The sequence below is a fragment of the Microtus oregoni genome, unplaced genomic scaffold (assembly GCF_018167655.1).
Source record: "Microtus oregoni isolate MIOR12 unplaced genomic scaffold, Mior012 000002F_ref0000024, whole genome shotgun sequence".
In the NCBI taxonomy this organism is placed as follows: Eukaryota; Metazoa; Chordata; class Mammalia; order Rodentia; family Cricetidae; genus Microtus; species Microtus oregoni.
Genome location: NW_024543061.1, coordinates 66,442,369 through 66,457,045, shown reverse-complemented (window position 1 = coordinate 66,457,045; position 14,677 = coordinate 66,442,369). Strand labels below are relative to the sequence as shown.

At 47.8% G+C, this 14,677-nt stretch overlaps 1 protein-coding gene across 7 annotated transcripts in view; it reads left to right on the top strand.

Moving 5' to 3' along the window:
* The window catches only part of Kcna6 (potassium voltage-gated channel subfamily A member 6), a 31,743-nt gene extending 19,561 nt beyond the window's left edge, over positions 1-12,182 (top strand). For 3 of the 7 annotated variants that reach the window (XM_041632374.1, XM_041632417.1, XM_041632369.1), the window contains one exon: positions 11,352-12,182. The gene's annotated coding sequence lies outside the window, so the exon portion shown is untranslated. Of the gene's footprint in view, positions 1-10,700; positions 10,823-11,115; positions 11,233-11,351 lie in introns of all 7 variants that reach the window. The other 4 variants (XM_041632428.1, XM_041632385.1, XM_041632406.1 and 1 more) reach the window with 3 other exon arrangements.
* Positions 12,183-14,677: the final 2,495 nt, after the last annotated feature.

Here is a 14,677-nt window from a genome sequence, read left to right as displayed (position 1 = left end):
CACTGGGTGGAGCGGGAGGAACGGGATTGGCTAACCAGAGTAACCCCGCCTCCAGAGCACAAAGCAGTAAGAGCTTTGGGAGGTGTGTCGTCCCTCCCTCACCCCCAGCAGGAGGTTCTGCAACCTTCCCTTAGAGGATAGGTCCCTCCTGCTTGAACACACTTGCCGACTGTGTTCAGCTCTTGGAACCCGAAGATTTGTTTGTAGACCTTCATAGATACCAACATCCATGGATACTCAGGCAGGCACTGTTTTCTTTGTAAATCATCCCTAGGTAATTTGCAGTGCAGCACAGAGCGAACTTTCAGGATTGTTTAGAGAATGAGGAAGAGAAAACGTCTGTACAGAAGCATTTGCTCCCAAGTATTTGTGATGGGAACTGGGTGTCTCTGCAGATGGAGACCGCGGGGGACACAGCAGCGCTGGGGGAGGTCTGAGATGCTGCTGGGTCACAGGCAATGCCAGCCGTAGCACCAAGAAATCAGAAGAGTAGGAAGGCCCCAGAAAGGCACCCTCAGTGAGCTCCAGGCTCACATCCTGCCCTTTTGCTGTCTACCCACCTGTGTTTACATAACTGACCCAGACTGATGTCAAGGTCTGGGATTTTAAAAGCTTCTCAAGAGACTCAGATGAGACTCTAGAATCCAGTACCACCAGACTGAGAAATCTTGGTGGCGGTGTTACTCCTTTGTATTGAATGACTCTTCTTGTATAATTCCTTTTTTAAAATTTGTAACCATAGACTAACATAACAATCTATGAGGACCAGCAGACCAGACAATATTGTGATTGCCCTTGGCTAAGAGAGGTAGCCCGAGCTGCTCACAATGACATAGCATTTGTTCTCAACCCACCCCACGGTCAGCCATGCAGGGCAACATTCATTCATTCATTTGTCTTTGTATATATTTATTTGCAATGATGAAGATTAAGCCCATAACATGATGGGCAAGCACTCATTGAACCCAGCCCTTATGAAAGGGGGAGTCTCCTTCCCCTAAGACCAGTCCAGGGGAAACAACCATAGCTTCCATCCACTGCCTCTGTTGGCACTGTTGGCACCCCTGGTCCTCAGACAGCCTCCCAAGAGGCCAGCGGCTGTGCTGTCTCCCATCCACTACCCCGCATCACAGTTAAGGGCCAGCACTGAGGGGCAGCCTGGGCAGCCACATCATGCCGACGCCAGTGGTCTGAACAGCAGATCTTGGACTCAGGTTAAGCCTCTTCCCTGCTGATACCCTAGAGAAAGTCCAGCAGTTCCACAGTTCCACAGAGTCCCATCTAAACTGTAGCAACCACACCACTGTGTCCTCTCTACTCCATGGCAACCCATCACCAACTCATATCCACTTCAAGAGTGTCCCTCTTTCCTGTGTCCACTACCCACCTCCTCAGAAGCCCCACAGCTCACCCGAGTCCTTCCTGTGAGGCTACCACACAGTATTGGAGTCACTGTAACTGGGAATCCTCTGGTTGATGGGAATTCCACCAGAGAAGGAAGCATACCCCCAAACCATGACTTCCCCCTACACCTCCACCCCAGCTGTCCACCAACTCTGGGTTCAACCTCTCTCCTTGATCCAGCCAAGGACGATCTTCCTCTCCCTTTTCTCCTCCAAACCTTTGTTCCTTGCCCAGACTAGGCTGCATCCTGGAGAAGCTCCCAGTTACTGCAGGCATCTTCTGCGTGGGGCTCCTGCAGCCTGGGATGCTCTCTCTGGAGGAGGAAGGAGGTGGAGCTTCGCTGCCCTGGCCATGCAGGTAGGCCTTGCAATACCTCTGTTGTGCAGGGCAGAGGACCAAGACTATGTCTCCCCATCCCCTGTACCTGTGATAGTGCAGCTTTGTCCCCAAGCAGAAGCCGCTGTCAGCAAATTCCTGCCCCCGGGCCTGCGCAATGTGGGTTGGCGCAGAGGATGGTTGTGTCCTCAGTGACTTGTGATCTCCAGCTCCCGTTCTCAGGGAATGGCCCCCCTCTCAGTGAGCAGAGCTGCCCTGACTCAGTACCTCTTCTCTTATACAACAGTCCCATGTGTAGCTGTGACTTCTGCTGGGTAGGAAGATTTGGAAGGACGGGAGAGAGGAGGGAAAAGGCCAACTCTCCTTCCTTGAGCAAAGGAAGGAAGGGGCAGACAGCTGGCAGAGTGGTTCCTGTGGCTGCAGCTGCTGTGTGAGGCCGAGAAAAGCTGGCTTGGTAAATCTTTACCTGCCACAGTGGCCCAGAGGCCCTCACAGGGAGCCCCTCCCTGCCCTTCACCCGTAATGCTGAGCTTCTGGCAGCCAGACTGGTACTGCCTGACGCATTTCCACAGTGGATTAGGTTACCACTGAGTTTGAGTCAATCTGTGACCCCTTCTAAAAAGCACTAGTGGGTGTGGCTGGTCCAGGCTGGCCCGTCTGTGGGAGAGAGAGAGAAATCCTCCAAGTCACGGGTGCTGAAAAGGATCTGATTCCTTCCCTGGCTGTACCGCGGTGTTTAACAGAAAAAGGATTGAGGAGTGGAATGATGACTTGACTGGCCCAAGGCCACATAGCGGTGACAGCGGTCATGCCACAGAGGTGGGACTGTCCAAAGGGTCAATTCACACATTCCCTTGGCCAAGAGGTCGTGTGCCAGCTTACAGTTTGGGGAGATGACTCTAGCCAGGTGCTGCGTGCGGCACAGTAGAGACCCACAAGTCTCAGCATCTGCTTACCTTGGTCTGTCCCTTTCTCGCCTTTGGTGACATGGACTGTGGGTCAGTTCCTAAATATTTTGTCTTTTTTGAACTAGAAAATGGGGGGGGGGGTATAGGGCTGGGACGTGGCTCTGTGGTAGAGTGAGGCCCTGGGCTCCATCCCCAGCCCACCACCTCCTGAAAAATAAATAAAAAGAGACATACTTTATCTTGCTTTATCTCATATCATAGGCATTCATGGGATGTTCTAATACAGGCTGGGGTAGGGGGAGCTTAGCATATAATCTGGGCTCAGTAGTTGAAAGGCTTCTCACTCAAGCCAGAAATAGTCCCCTCTCCCCCACAGTTCTGTTCTGAAGCTGATGTGGTTTTGAAATCATGTAATGACCCCACAGTGGCATGTGTGGAATTACTTGTGGTCACTCTGTCCTCTTCTTATTCTCAGGGGCACCGATGTCAGCGAGCTCTTGGGCGCTTATGATGATGTCTTCGTGTATTTGTGTGTGTGTGTGTGTGTGTGTCTGTGTGTGTGTGTGTGTGTGTGTGTGTCTGTGTGTGTGTATGAGTGCTTGTGCATGTGGAGACCAGAAGACAATCCAGTACCATTCCTTAGGAAGGCTGTCCATGTTGATTTTTGAGATAGGGTCTCTAACTTTGCTGGGACTTGCTGTATAGGCTAGACAGCCAGGCCAGTGAGCCCAGCCATCTCCTGTCTCTTGTCTCTGTCTCCCCAGTGCTGGGGTATAAGCTTGGCTTTTTGTTTGTTTAAAACAGGAGTACTGAGGACTGAATTAAGGTCTTCATGTTTGCAAGGCAATAGCTTTACTGACTGAGCTCTCTTCATAACCTTGACAATGACTTTTAAAACAAACAAACAAACAAACAAACGAGGACAATAAAAAAATGAGGAAAGACAACTCCCAGACCAATAATGTATCTGTTAGCTAATGCTGTGTAACTCACACTTCTAAGCTAAGGAGCTTAAAATGGCAACTATTGATTTGCAGCTTCCAGTTCAGTGAGGCTTCCCTTTGGGAGTGAAGCCTCCAGTTGGAGGGAAGGCAGCAATGAAAAGGACTAGCCCTCTGTGGAGGTGGTGGCTGTGTGTAGCCAGCTTTGGAGGGAGGTGGAAGAGTGGTCCACAGGTCAGGAGATGCATTTTACCACTGACACTGGTGAAAATAAACAGCAACCTGACTTTAGGCTGCTTTTACGATTGTTCATGAATCCGCTTTGGATGATGTGCTCCTGAGCTGGCTGAGCTGGGGGCCTCCTTCCGCAGCACGCTCCCCTGGCACCAAGCAGACAGGGACTGTTGCAGAAATTCGGGGGCTATAGCTCCATGCTGAGCTCTTGCTAGGGCTTCATGGACAGATAGACCTAGTATGGGCTCTGAAGACTGGAATGAAGAAGAACCTTTGTATTTGGGGTACTGCTGTCCTGGGTGGGAGACACTTTCTCCAAAATCCCTCTAAAGTGAGCAGACTCCGTGATGGCCTGGAAAATAGATAGGCATGGGAGACGCAGGGGATGATGGGATCTGCTCATCCTCTGACAGATTTCATACTATAGAGTCTTCGTTTCATTCCCTTCGCTCAAGCTAAAAGTCTCTTTGTTAGTCCCAGAGCTCTCCCAGAGATTGCTTGGAGCAGTACATGACTCTGTATGTGTATGTGTGTGCACGCATGTGTGCATGTATGTGCATGTGTGTGTATGTGTAAAGCAACATCTCTTTCCTGGAACATCCTTCATAAAATATTCATGGTGACCAGGAAGTCCTCAAGGGGAGAAACGTGGCAAATAGGTTTACTCAGAAACAAAGGGAAAGGCTGGCCTGCCAGTCTATACCCCTCTGGGCTTGCCTCATGCCCTTGGCACCTGGGCAATAGTAGCCTGCACAGGAGGTCACCAGAGACTGCTACTGAGGGGCGCAACGCTAACAGCAAGGCCACAATGGCAGAGTCTTCCCTGATTTTTTCATCAGGTGCGGCCTACATGAAGCATGCTGCCAGGTGTCAGTATGTAAAATAGATACATACAAGCACACACACACACACACACACACACACACACACACACACACACACAATAAATTATGTAGATAAATGATACATATAATTAATATATGTATGTAACTGTAGCTATTCTGATAGGGATGGAGTGATGGTTCTTCCAGTCTTTAATTTGTGTTTCTTTGACACAGGGAACACCCTCTTGTCCTGACTTGTAATCTCTCCAGTGATATGGTCTTTTTCTCAACTCTCAGTTAAGTGTTTGTTAACTACTGAGTTTTTACAGTCCTTCAGAAATTCTGGGAATGAATATTTTATCAACTATGTGGTTTGCAAATATTTTCTTAGAGTCAGTGGCTTTTGTTTTCAACTTCGTGAGAGGATTAGTTGGATAGCTTTAAATTTTGATGAAGTCAGATTTATCAACACACCTTTTTAATATACTGGTTACTCAGCTGACCCATCCTGCTTCCACCACCTGGCTCCTCCTCCACCATTCAACTGCTTTTCAAATTCTGGAAAACCAGTTGTCTATACTTACATGGATCTGCTTCTCTCTGTGTTCTCCCCTGATTCTTTACTGTGTACCTCTGCCTGGCCTATTCACTATATAGCCCACGCTGACCTTCAACTCATAGTAATCCTCCTGTCTCAGCCTCTTGAAAGCTGAGATGATAGGTGTGGGCCACCACATCCAGCTTACGGGGCTGTTTCTATGGACTCTGTTCAGTCCTGTTCATCCGTGTGCTTACCCCGTGTAACAAAGCCTGTATGTAATGTGATCTTCAATAGTCTGCATCCCACCTGGACAAATGATCAGACTGAGGGGATAGCATGCTCGGCTGGCTGTGTCCAGTTCATACACACACCTCAGAGGGAAGGTGGCCGCTCATGTGGCCCACAGAACTCAGACTGAGATAGAACGCAGAGATGACTTCTCTAGGGGAAATTCCTGCTCTGTTATAAAAAGAAAGGACAAAATGGGGATTGCCAAACTATAACGGTAACTCCCTTTCTCCAAACAGACAAATCAATGAACATCTCCTGCAACCAGCTTCCTCCTCGGCTCTTTTAGTGTGAGAAGGGTCATAGCGTAGATACAGCAATAGCAAAATAGGATGAGGAGCAAGTCCACGGTTGTAGGAAACCTGCTGCTGGGTCCTTATGTGGATGCCCCATCCTGATTCAGGCGTGAGGATTAAGATGGCTCAGTGGGTAAATGTAGCCCTCTACCACCAAACTTAGCTTTCAAGGATGTCTTACAAATAGCTCCCGTTCAGACAGGAGACCGTCTGAATCTGGAGCACATCTGTTGATACTGGTGAGAAATAATCTATATACTTTTCATTGTTCCCCTGCGCCTGCTTTAAGCTCTGAGCTATCTAAAACAAAAACTGCACAAAAGGCCAGTAAGGACACCCTGGAGCAGCAGAGCCTGGAGTCCTTTGGTCTGTCACAACTCAAATTCTGCTTCAGTTCCTTCACAGTGGTTGCTGGTGGTTGCAGTAGGTGAAGGCACTTTCTGCCAAGCCAAGGACCTGAGTTTAGGCCTCTCGACCCATGTGGTGGGAGAAGAAGACTGACTCCGGAAAGTTGTGCCCTGGATGCCACGTACATGCTCCCCCCCCCCCCCCCATAGATAAGAAGAAAAATGTAAAAGCAAAGAAAGAACTTTAAAGAGAATTATCAAAGAAAGTTTTTGCATGCATGTGTGTATGTTTGGCACAGTTAGTAAACACAACTTGAAATTATTATCATTTTAAGCTCTCTATATTCTAAACATATTTTCACGTTAATAAATACAGGTGATTTTTATTTCCAATTTTTATGATGAAGTTTATAGAATTAGAATTAACGTAAATACAGACCATAAGATTTCAGTTTTTTTGGACCGAAATACTTTTTAACCATTCTTCTCAAAATGTTTTTCTTTTATGATTAGAATCAATATACTGACAAATATCACAACTTTTACACATTTATCTCTTATGATTTCTTGTGAATAAATTCTGAGGATAGGATTGCTGTGCTGAAGATTTCTTATGCCTTAAAAACTTAGGTGTGTTTACTAAATCGTCTCTAGAAGATTGCACTTCTGTTGGGTAGATGCCAGAGAAAACAACAGACTCACAGCTTCATTTCCATCTCTCATCAATGATGCATATATTCTCAGCATAAGAATGTACCAAGCTTGGGAGATAACTTAGATTTCCAGTTCCCCACTCCACATAAAGCTGGACACGGTATTGTGTGCTTGTAATCCCAACTCCCTTATGGTGAGACTCCAGGTGGAGTCCTAAAGATCCCTGGAAGTTCGAGGCCAGGGCTCTTGGTATCTGCAGTGGCAAACAATGCGGAAGGCGAGAACTAATACATGAGGTTGTCCACATACATTGTGATACGTGTGTGTCTGTAATCCACACACACATACATACATATACATAGACACAGAACATTTTTTAACTTCCCAAATTTTGCAGAATTGCCTGGAGATCAAGTGGAGCTGGGAATCCTGTGTTTTATTCAGTGTACCTGGTCTTGGTTTGTCACCCCGTATTTCTGCACCCTCTATGGCTCCTTGCGGGCATCATCACACTCAGCAGCATGTCCCTGTCTGGCCAGTGTGGTCTTTTCTCTATCCCTTCCAGTGACCTGTGACCTTTGTATCTTTTTCCCAGATGCAGGGAAGGCCTCACTCTTACTCAGATCACACGTTGCCAGGCTGTATTGACCACTGCCACTGATTGGTAACATCACCAACAGGATTTTGTGTTCTAACACTTCTAGAGGCTGGGAGTTTGGGTTACCTCTGTCACCATAACAAATGTCTGAGACAACAAATTCATAAAGTAAGCCGGTTCCTCCTGGCTCAGAAGTTCTGGTCTGATTCCTTGATGCTGTTGCTTAGTGCCTGGGGGGTGGAGCAGCACCTGTGGGAGCAGTGTACGGTGGAGCAAACCTGCTCACCTAGTGCCAGGAAGCAAAGGAGAGCAAGTATGGTCACAGTGTCCTCTTCGAGAGCAAGCCCTCAAGAACCTAAGGGCCTCCCGCTAGATCCCTAAAGACCTACAGCCTCCCCCAGTGTCACCTTGTCATCTAATGCCTTAGTACATGGACCTCATGTACATTCAACTACAACAAAATCTATGATTAAAATAACCATACTGGTTCCTGCCCTACTTCCTGTCTGTTCTCTGCTTCCTGGCTGTGGATGAAATGTGACCAGCTCCTGCCTCCAGACTCCCAGGGCCACCATGACCTACATCCTGCTGAACCAGAAGAAACTGTGGCTCCCATCACTTGCTTCTTCTAAGGACTTGGTTACAGTAACAGGAAGTGTGGCTAATATATATTACTATGACCTCTCACCACTATATGTATATATATATATATATATATATATATATATATATATATATATACACACACACACTATAACATAACACACTCATATAGTGGTGTTATACTGAGTGCAAATGGCTATGAATAAGCAAATGCCAGTCACAGTGCTGTAGGGATGTCGGAGAAGAAGCAGTGTTACATAAGGAGTTGGAGGGCCTATCTAGAAGAGGGAGTCTCTGCAAGGACCTGCTGGGTTGGTCTGTAAGCCCTATGGATCTATGCAAAGGGCACACACAGCAGCACAAAAGCCCCTAGTCAGGAGGACATGGTGTAATTGAGGAGAAGAGCTGCCAGGAGCAAAATGAGTGAGGTGGGGGTACCAAAAGGGATGATTTCAGGGTCATACAGTGGGGCGAGATCATGGAGGGCCTTGTGGGTCAGCCTACCGTCTTTGAGCCACAGGACTTCGGCTTTTGTCTTTGCGGATGCAGCCACGCGCCTGGCGAATGCTTTCTGCCCTCACTTAATGCTTTGTTTAGATTGGCGTTTATGTCATTATCACCATCAAGTATTATTTTCCACATTGCCGAGCAGTGCATTATGATAATGTTTGTTTAATCTCTTGTAAACACTTTGTTAATAATTGCCTCATTTTCTCCACCTGATTAATTTTCTGCGTTTATATTTATGGTTCTTTCTGGGCTCTCTGACACAGTTGGAAAACCCCTCTAGATCATTTTCCAAGCAGGCTCTCTATTGGTCCCCCACCACTGAGGTCTTCCATTCTGGAACCTTCCACTTTCCCACTCTACCTTGCCTGCTTTCGCTCCGTCTCGGTATAGCTGTTATCCCGAGAATTCACTTTCCCTTTCTCTCTGTTGGGCTTCCGTTTTCCTGGACTCTGTGCCCCAGTCCTGCTTTGCTTTCGTTTGAATGGAGCAGACCGTGCACCGTATCCTCAAAAATGATGAGTGAGTTTCCGGTTTTGAACTTGGCATGCCAAATGCCTTTATTCTGTTCTCAAGCTCCATGTGTGACTTTGGATGTGGAATTCCAGGATAGATGTTGTTTTTCCTTACAGTTTTGAAGACACCATACTCCTGTTTCCTAACTCCTAATCTTGCCATGATTTTGCAAAGTTGCTGCCTTTTCTGATTTCCTTCCATGAGAACTTGCTGCTTTACGTAAGTGTCAAGATCTCCCTGTCCTGGCTCTGGCCTTGGTGTGGATCTAATGAACATGGGGTTGCTGGATAAAATGGAGGATGCTCATTAAATCTGAACTTCAGATAAACTTGAGTAACATCTTCAGTATTTAGGACACAATTATGCTAAAAAACATCGATCTGCTCTTTTAAAACTCACATTTTGCTGGATGTTCTTTTGGTTTTTGCCTGTTTTGCTAAATCTGGCAATACTGTAAGTTGGTTTTATTTTTCAAACTTGAGAATGTGTCTTTTGGGTTGGAGAAATTTTCATTTATTTTTTCCTCCTCTAAAACAGTGGTTCTCAACCTCTCTAGTGCCACAACCCTTTAGCACAGTTCCTTGTGTTGTGGTGACCCCCAACCTTAAAATTATTTTCATTGCTATTTCAAAATTGTAATTTTGCCACTTTTGGAACTTTAATGTAAATATTTGATGTGAAGATGGTCTTAGGTGACCCCCATGAGACGGCCGCTTCACCTCCACAATGGACTCTTGACCCACAGGCTGAGAACCACCACTCTAAAAGGAAATGGAAACATTTGCTCAAGTTGTAAAAGACCAGCTTCCCCATCAAGCCTCATACCCAACAATAACCACCCCCAGCCCTCACGCCCCCACTTACACTCTTAGAAACACCCCCTCCTTTGCTGTAGCTGTGTTCTAGACCACATTTGCATCCCCTGGAATACACTTGTGTTTTGTCAAGACCACATTTACACCCCCTGGAATACACTTGTGTTTTGTCTAGATCCACGATTACATGCATTGAAATACACTTGTGTTTTGTCTAGACCACGGTTGCACACCCTGGAATACACTTGTGTTGCTTTTGAAGTTTTGTCTCCCAAGTCTTAGAAAAATCCATTCCCTCCTATGGAAGATACCACCCACCACTGCTCTCCACACTACACACAGCACCCATGTATACCTTCCCCACTTACTGTAGTGTAAGTATCAGTTTTTACATCTCTGAATTCAGTTCTTCTTTATCGTGGCTGTGTAAATGGTGTTCCCCATGGAGAAACCTCTAGAGGGCTGGGGTAAATTATATTTTGTTTCACACATGACTTCTTTCCCCCTGGAACTCCTAAGCGTCTCCTTCCCTGTGTTCTGCCTCTTTCTATGTACTTGTCACTATTTGGTTTCCATGAGAACAGGACTCAGTAAATGCCATGCCAGCAGTGTAAATCTCCTACTGTGTGCAGACACACTAGGCTGGACTTCACCTTCATCTTGGCTCCCCTAGGTCGTACCATCCTGTTGAATGTGGTCTTGGATTCTGGCAAGACTCCTCTTCTGAGGCCCTTTCAAATCTTTCGCTCACCTCTCTGAGGCTTGGATGGTCTCTGCTTGGACGTTGAATGGTTAACATTTTAGGTGGAACCTCCTTCCGTATTTTTGTGGGTGTTTTTTTTTTTTTTAATGGTTCTTGTTTCAAAGCAACCTTTTCTTTTCTCATAGACAAACTGTCTTCTGTTATTTATTGGAGGATTTTATAAAGAGAAGAGAAGAGAAGAGAAGAGAAGAGAAGAGAGAGAGAGAGAGAGAGAGAGAAAACGAGAGAACACAGATTGTGCTCTCAGGTCAGAGAGTAACTTGAATGAGTCAGTTCTTTCCTTCCTTCCACCACGGATTCCAGGGATTAGACCCAAGTTTTCAGTCTAATATTGTGGGTGCTTTTTAATCTGCCATTTTCCAGCTCCGGTCGAATGGTTTTGAAATGTGTCTTGCTTGGGGATTGGTGCAGAAATTACACTGGAGCTGCCAACACGTGAAGGCTGTGAGGAAAGCATGGCCTGAGTTCCTGATGTGTAGCTCAGTTTCCACTCAGGCACGTGATGAGCCACCAGCTTAGGGATGTTTCACTGTCTTATAGGCTTGAATCAGGAAGGAGGATGGGCTTCCGCTGGCCTGCACTCACCTACCGCGGGCCAGTTCTGTAGTTGCAGTGAGTGATGGAACAAGGAGAGCCGAGGTCTGGTAGCGGGTCCTTGTGAGTGCTGGGGGAGACGAGGGAAAAAAGCCAAATTACAGTTTGCATGATGGCGTCTCCCATGTTTATGTCCTCACGTCCTTATCTGAACTTCCTTTGTTCTCCCTCTTCCCTTGCAGAGTCGGGCTGCATGTGGGCCACTGGGGGAAACCTACGCACACCTCGCGCAGAGTGGCTGGATCCAGAACACCTGGCCTTCAAGTTCCCTGGAGGATGGCAGGATGGCATCCCCTCCTCACTGAATGACTCCGCCAGATAGCCCTTGGTGGCCTTCTACACAGCGACTGGGACGGAAAAATAGGGGAGTTCCTGTAGTTAAAGACAGGGTTCTGAATTCTGGGGGTGGGGCCACAGGAGCAGGGTGAGAGCTGATGGAATGACCAACAGAAAAAAGGGGATGGGATGATGTGGGAGTCAAAGAAGCCATGATGTTGCTGCGGAGGCGTACGGGCATGGCCTGGCTGTGGAAGAGTTAACTCATAAATAAATGGCAGTCTCAGAGGCCAGGCCTTGTGCTGTGTAAGAACCCCAAGAGCCAAGCTCAGCGCTCACATCGCATGGCTTTGACAAAGGCAGGCAGATGCACAGATGCCAAAGCACTTGGCCAGCTTCCCAATGTTTCTCATCCACGGTGCCCACTCGTGGGCCACCAGAGAAGGCTCTCCATCAGCTTCTGCAGATTGGCTCAGGCAGGGGATGCTCCCCAAGGAGACCAGCTGTAGACCATTGTCTAGCATGCTCTGCCTCTTGGGTCTCAGTGCAGGGCATATGTCAAGGCCAGAACTGTCTTTCAAAGGGCTTCCCAGGGTCTGCTGATATCATACGTAGGTCCCTCAGGGGAGTGAGAGTGGTCTCTCCTTTCCTTATTTGAAACAGGCTTTCTCATGCAGCCCAGGCTGCCCTCCACCTCACCATGTAGACAAAGATGACCGTGAATTCTTCATTTTCCTGTTACAGCCTCTTTAATGCCGAGATAACAGTGTGTGTACCACCATGCCCAGCTCATCCTGTGACTCTCGTTCTCCTTGGAGCCCACAGCTGACTGCTTGTCCTCATGAGAACAACAGTAATGTTACTCTGGAAGTCCCCCAACAATCACTCCTCTACTCTTTTCTGGGGTCTCCGGAGAGGGACATCCCCACCAGCAGCCACTCACCCAAGTGTTTGTTCCTTTTGGTCTATATTTACTTCCTAGTCAGGTACTGTGTGCATGTGTCCGTCTGCCTTAATGCTAAGATTCACTCAGATTAGTTGTCACAGCTGGGCCCGTTACCCTACCCTAGGGACCATATTCTCAGGAAGGCTGTACCCAATGTCCACTAGAACACCCAATGTGGCAAGGACCGTTTGTGAATGTCAGCTGGGCCAGTGAATGAATGGAGAAAGCATAGACTCTGGCTGATAAATATGGTTAAAGTACTTATTCAAATGATCAAGTGTTTGTAAACCACTGATTACAAGTGAAGATGACTGTCAAACATCTCCAACACACATAAACACACATACATGTACACACATACACACACATGCACACACACGTGGTTGAACAAACATGCACATACACACACAAATACACACATACACACGCACACACACTTTTCTCCACCAGACTTCTCTTGCTACTAAATAATCCTAATGGCTGATATTAAGATTGGGTCCTGTCCAGGAAAGGCAGGAATTTAATACAGCAAATGAATAGATATTTGCACAGTAGGTGAGTTTATCTGCAATATAGGACTATTGAGAAGAGGGAGGCAGGGAAGGACTGAGTGAGGAGGTGGTGCTTGGGTAAAGTCCAGGAGGTCATCAGATCAGGAGGAAATGGTCCACTCTGAGCACATGCAAAGGTAGGAACATGCAGCTGGTTTGTAGATAGAGGGAGGGGCCATGTGGCTGGAGGTTGGCAAGCCATCAGCAGGGTAGGAGACGATGCAGAGAAACCTCAGATGGAGGATGAGACGGGCAAGTCAGGGCCCCACGGGACTTCTTCTGTGTTCCGGGACAGCAGGAAGCCATTCCTACTGGATTCTGAAGAGTGCTTAGTTTTCCCGGAATCACCAGTGATGAGGCTGAATAATCTTAGAGAGTGGATGTTTTGGATCCGGCTGCTTCAGTGGAGCCAGTGAGACATGGCCAGACCCCATCCCTAGGGAAAGCAGTGTCAACAAGAGAGGTGGGATGCGGGACATGAGAGGACGGCTGGCCAGGAAAACTCGAAGGCTGTGAACTTAGCGAATTGGGGTGATGTGGGGAAGAAAGGCAGTCAGCTAAGCCAGCACTTGGGCCCAGTAGCTGGACCCACTTCTGGGCTGCCACCGGTGGACAGGCGCTGGGTTACAGAGGCGGGGCTGGGGGCGGGGCCTGGTTGACTCTCTACCACGGTATGGCTCCCATTTCCTCCCCACTGTTCAGCGCAGGTGAATGAGAGTTTGAGCATTTTCCAGCCGCCTCTTTTTCTCCAGAAAGCCGGTGGGAGGAGGCGGCTGTTGTCACCATGCCCATCTGTCATCCTGACCCTGGACCTGGGATGGGGTACAGCAGAGTTCCCGTGATTCATTCCCCGTCTCTCGCTCTCCTCCCCCACACAGCCTCCCTCTCACTTATTCACGCTTCTCCTCACGTTTCTCTCTTCCGTTAGACCCAGAGTCGGGTGCGCCTTCTTTTCAGTCAAGTGGCAGAACACACCCAAGAAAAGTAACCAGAGAGCCCCAGAGCATGGTGGGTGCGGGCAACGTGTTCCAAGTCCACGGCCGCAGAATCGCACACAAGTGTCTCTTCTTGCTTCATAGCTTTGACGTTTGTGACTCTGTCCACAAGCCACCAGCATGAACTCATTTCCAGATACAGGTGCATGATGGGAAACAAAAGCCTCTTGCCCAGGGAGACCCACACTGGTTTATCTCGGTGAACTTCTTCGTTTGGCAGCAGGCAGTTATAATAACCAGATGACTTTGCTTAGTATGGAAATGAGTCTGGTACCCAGGCAAGAATGACCGTTTTATAGGTTACTGAGAGCACAGTAGAATCTCACTGACCCACACTGGCTGTAAATCTATGTAAGTTAGCCATCGTCTTTACTCTCCTTGCTACGGGATGGGTCCTGCGGATGTTCTCTTCCTGCTAGTGTGAGTTCTTCAGTCCCATCTCCACAACAGCCAACAGCTCTGATGGCACCTTTAGCCAGGAGCCTTTTCCTGTCCAATCACAGAAGAGGGCCCTTCTCTTTCAGCTTGACCTCCAAGTACAAAATCCCCTTGGTTAATTAGGGCAGCGTGGGTGAGGCGAGGGAAAGGGACCTCGACTGATCACTACGAGGGCAAGGTGTGGGGAAGTTGGTGAGCGTGTGAGAGGCTCCCGCGCAGGGGATCTGCTCCCCCGAACTCTGGTCCACCTGCCGCTTGATCGTAAGAACAGCCTCTGTCTGATGGAGGAAGGTCATTGGCTA